Here is a 5,173-nt window from a genome sequence, read left to right as displayed (position 1 = left end):
TTATCCTATACGAAACCTAGTTTGCTTTATTTTTATAAAGTTAAAAGAGTCTAAATTAGGTTCCGACGTTTTCAAAACACGTTCCTGTGTGTAACAAGCCGGGCGTAGCTTGAGGAGTAGACAAAGGCGTCTCGTAGCAATGCTACAAGGCTATGGTGCTACGCCGTTCCCTGCGCTCTGCTTGTTACGGACGCAAAGGAACTCTTGGAAAAATTCTACATTAAATTCCATATAAAATTGTATAAGCGACGCTAATACTTGTTATGTACGTTTTATTTTTCTATTTATTCAATTTATGGTCATGTTGGAAATATTAAAGGTTTTTTTAATAAAAATAAACATTTGGTACTATCATGTAATCGTTAAAGGAACTGACAATTTATACGATTTAATATAAACCGATTTACGATGTACCAAAATGAAAACATGCTACTATTTCCACTACTACTGCTACTACACTAGGTCTTACCATGTAGGACCTGAGGACTAACTTAATTCGAAGTAAGAACTGAACCGATGCATTTGTCCCATGTACGAGTACATTGCTTCCGAATTCTAGTAGTTCCAGAATTTCTCTCTAACTTGAACATTTCAGTCTCTTGAAGTACGTACGTAAACAACAGATTAAAATTACGTACAATTATTTACTCGAGCGAGTAACGGAAGCGTAAACGCGCATAACAATCGCAATCCAGAAACTCAAACGCGTAAGGACAGAACAATTTTGTTAGGAGTACCTTTTCTCAGGCACGCTTTCTCGACAAACTTCTTTCTTATAATGTTACCGAGTGTGTTAAAATATGTTTGACTTAAGACGAAGTTTTCTATTTATATACTTACTAGCTGTCACGCGCGACTACGTCCGCGCGGTGTTAAAAAACCTTAATTAGTACTCTATGTGTTCTTTCAGATTATGTTCTATATCTATTCCAAATTTTAGTGAGATCCATAAAACCTTTCTGTATACGTTCTAACAAACATCCATCCATCTAAATTTCATTCTCATTTATAATATTAGTAAGACTCAGTAAGATTTGCTGGTGCCACATTTTCACTTAATGTTTTGAAAAATCGCTAAGATTCGACAAACAAACAAATCAGCCTACATTTTTCCTTGAGATGGGTCAAGGCCTGTAGCTTTGACGCTATCCACATTAAATCACATTTTTGTTTAATTTATACTGGAACAATATAATAAATATTTGACTATAGTAAGTAATATAGAGCATACGAAAGAAACCACAATTTTTCACAGCTTTAGTATAATTCCCAAACGCGATACAACTTCAGAGTCGGGACGGATTTAGCTGCGCCCGGGGCTTACATAATTCCGCAACGCTACTCGAAAGAAACATCTACGTAATTTGTGCGAGTAATGATTTCTATTTAGAAGAGTAAGCTCGACTCTGTTGTACAATTCGGTGGGAATTTTCGAAAGAGAAAATTTCGAATTTCATATGTATATTCTTATTTATACGACGTTCTTATGTTAAAGGAAATTATTGTAAGAAGACATCAATATATTTTTGAAGAAATTGAAAGATCTTAAGTCAACCAATACGCATTGTACAGGCTCGAAAACCTCAATAGCCAATGAACAGAAATTAAGTGGACGTTTCTACCATAATATTCGTAAGAATTAAATCGACTTACCAGGCGTAAAGTACACCAACAAATCTCATACTTTGTCGATGATATAACGAATAAGTACTCGCAACTGTCACTAAAATATTCATAATAGATCCTAAGCGGTAATCGACAGTCTTATAACCTACTATACCCATGTATTTTATACATACAAATAAACACGCGAATGTGGTAGTGGTAGAGCCCGCTTTAATCCTCTCCTCTGTCGATTAAACGTAAGCAACGCATATGCAATTGCGATGTCTATGGGCAACGGTCACTTCGCTATTTCAGCGATTTCAGGTGGCCCCTCGCTCGTTTGCCACCTTATGATATGTTACACATTGTCCGTACAATCAACTAAGGAATGTGTTAACACGCTGTTTTTATAATACATAAATCAGTTTAATAATAGGATAGTTCTAAACGTTGTAAGATATACTTCTAGTATACATTATACATATCTTTATTTTTGTGTAATGGTCAAGTTATTCAAATAAAGCATCTTAATGAAAATGACACATTCTACTACCTGTAGCTTGAGGAAAAAGGTACACGAAACTAATTCGTTGCGGTGAACCTGGAATTTATTTTAAATGAGAAAATTTGTAGTAGAAATACCAACACGTATATGTTAGTACGTTTTTAAGTGTAGCGTTAATTTGACAAAACATTCGAAAGCTAAATATCAGTCTTAGTTTGAATACAAAATGGATGTGCTAGGATTAGAGAGACAAATAGTTATTTGAATTTCAATGGCCGTTAAACCTGTGAAAAAACTGTCTTGCTTTCTTTTTCAAAGATATGGATGACAATATTGTGGTCATATGTCTGATAAATATGCGTTTCGAAGGCCTAATTTTAATCCTCTTTCGCTTCCTACCCTTTGCTTATAGGATGGGAATGGAACTACGCATAATAATGGGGAATATTCTATTTCTCTGCGTCTTCTCCATCGATTAAAGGTAGGCAACGCATCTGCAATTGTAGATATCTATGGGCAGCAGTCGCTTCGTCGTTTTGGCGAATTCAGAACGCTTACTCGTTTGCCACCTTAATACCCTTAAAAATATATGTAATAAGTTCCACATGACCTAAGTTGATATTGATGCATCTAATCTTGATCGTAGCATATAGGCCAAAGACATTGGAAAAACAGTTCATATATTAACGTATTTTTCACGCTTTATTGAAATGTTTATTGATAATAACCCTAAAATTGATAAAATTTCATATGAATAGCAACTTAACACCTTATGTCATAAATTTTCTAACCTATTGAATATAACGAGAGATACAAAACTGAAGGCGACCTACTTCCAACGTGACGTCACAAAGGTTCCCCACTCACACTACAAGCACTCCAAGCTATTGTTTGTATGATAAAAGTCTTTATAATATTAGAACAATCATTAAAACATCAAAAATATTTAATAACTTATTTGAAATTTTGCATATTTTATATTTAAAAAAAATTACGATACTATTTGTGGCCGCAACTGGTCCGCTTCCGCAAAACTTGCGGTATCCCCAAGATGATCCAACAATACGCTAATCATACTTCATACTAATATTATAAACGCGAATGTTTAGATGGATGGATGGATTTTTTTTGAAGGTATCTCCAGAACGGCATGGATCTTGCTGAAATTGCTGATCTTGCTGCGAGAACGGAGTCACGGGCGACGGCTAGTTTTAAATTACACACAATATGTTACAGCTTGAATACTCCCGAGGCAATCTTGTTTCCTGTTTTTCATCAATTGACGGGTTCTCTACCTCCCTTCGACGTTATTTTATTATATTGATAAAATCCATCCAATATCGATACATCCGGAAACAATTTCTAAGTAATTTGCTTCATCCTTGGATGTATTCATTGAAGATTTTAGAAATAACTTTCTCAAATAAATCTTATTTTTAAACGAACATTATCAATGTGACTTTTTATCCAATATCAACAAACTAATTGGCAATTCGGAGTGATTCAATTTGTGAATAAAAATTCAATTCAATTTAAGTAAAGGCCTCGCAACACGAGATGGCACAGTCGAGTCGCATGTGTTTGTGTACTTTATTAAAAACGCCCGCACCGCCGCCACACCACCGCCGCACCTGCCGCTCTATCTCTCTATTGAATACACAACTGTCTCTGCATTATATTAACTGGAATTATTAATAATATTTTAATAAAGATTACGTAAGGCTTACTCGACATTCTTCTAAAGTATTAACTTCTCAATTGTCTTCAACAAATTAGGGTATTAGTGGCTAGTTAAAGTCAAACGAATACATACATACAGACAAGTTAATTAGCAGCTGACGGCTTAACACGATGTACTACGCGAGCCGAGGACACGCGACCGAAGAGCGACGAATCATGCATTCGCGGCTCGCGGATAGTTAAAACAGACCGCGCATTTTCGTCTCCTATTGCCCAATGACACGCTAATTACTAACTCGATACTCAAATCTTACTTTTCCCAAGTACAAAAAGAGCTGAGTTGCGAGTCTTTTGACTGATTCACACATGCGAATCGTGAGCTGATCTGAAAGACATAAATTTTAGTCGAGTTACCCATGACTACGTAATGTTCACATTTTTTTTACAAAGGAAGCGGTCATGACCGTCATGATTTATGAACTGCCATTTATTTTAATCGTACCTGTGAACAAAATACGTGAACAATATGAAAACAAAAAGTAACACGAGTCACGAACGTGTTGTACTCTCCCATAAATTATGAAATATATGAAGCGTATGTAAAAGCAAAATGTATACCTACAAATCTTCTAAACACTACGTAATTGTTTTTTTTAGCAGAAAGTGGCAAGCAAGCGGCCACCGGATTCGCTACAAAAGCGAAGTGACCGCTGGCCATAGACATAAGAAGTTAAAAGGTTGCCGATGCGTTGTCTATCTTTAATAGAGAGAGGAGGGACTTACAAAAAAGGGTATTTTTCTTTTCTATATTGCCCCTGCTCCGATTGCACATAACATTCTCATTCATTCCATATTTGAAGTAATTATTATTATTATTATAGTCTGAAGGCTACATAAACTTAAATATATAATCAAATCAACGATACGAAACGTATGTAAAACATTTTTAACATTACTTATCTGTTTTAAAAGGAATTACCATTATAAAACTGCAGCAGCACGGATACAAAACGATGTGAACCCATTACGTAATGATTAAGCCTTAAATCTGGTCGGTAGGGGGAGCGCGGGCTGCAACATGACGTCACAAAGGCTTTGCTGAGCGACGGCAAAGCTGCGAGCCGTTGTTTTATTTATACCGATCACGTGACGCGTAACGAGCACGCTGCACACAAATCAGGCCGATTTATACCATAAACAAAATTCATTATAGAAATGTTTCGAAAATTCCATTAATGCGAAAATTCAAAAACGCCAATGTTAATATTAAATATAATTAAAAATGTACCATGATAAGGCTTGTAATTATATTTCTAGTGACAATATATACATGTACAGGTTGATTCTTAATGAACGGAACAAAAGCTTTGTGGAGGTAGACGA

This window comes from Papilio xuthus, unplaced genomic scaffold (assembly GCF_000836235.2).
Source record: "Papilio xuthus unplaced genomic scaffold, Pxut_1.1 DF828037.1, whole genome shotgun sequence".
In the NCBI taxonomy this organism is placed as follows: Eukaryota; Metazoa; Arthropoda; class Insecta; order Lepidoptera; family Papilionidae; genus Papilio; species Papilio xuthus.
The sequence above is the reverse complement of the archived record's forward strand: the minus strand, read 5'-3'. Positions refer to the sequence as shown.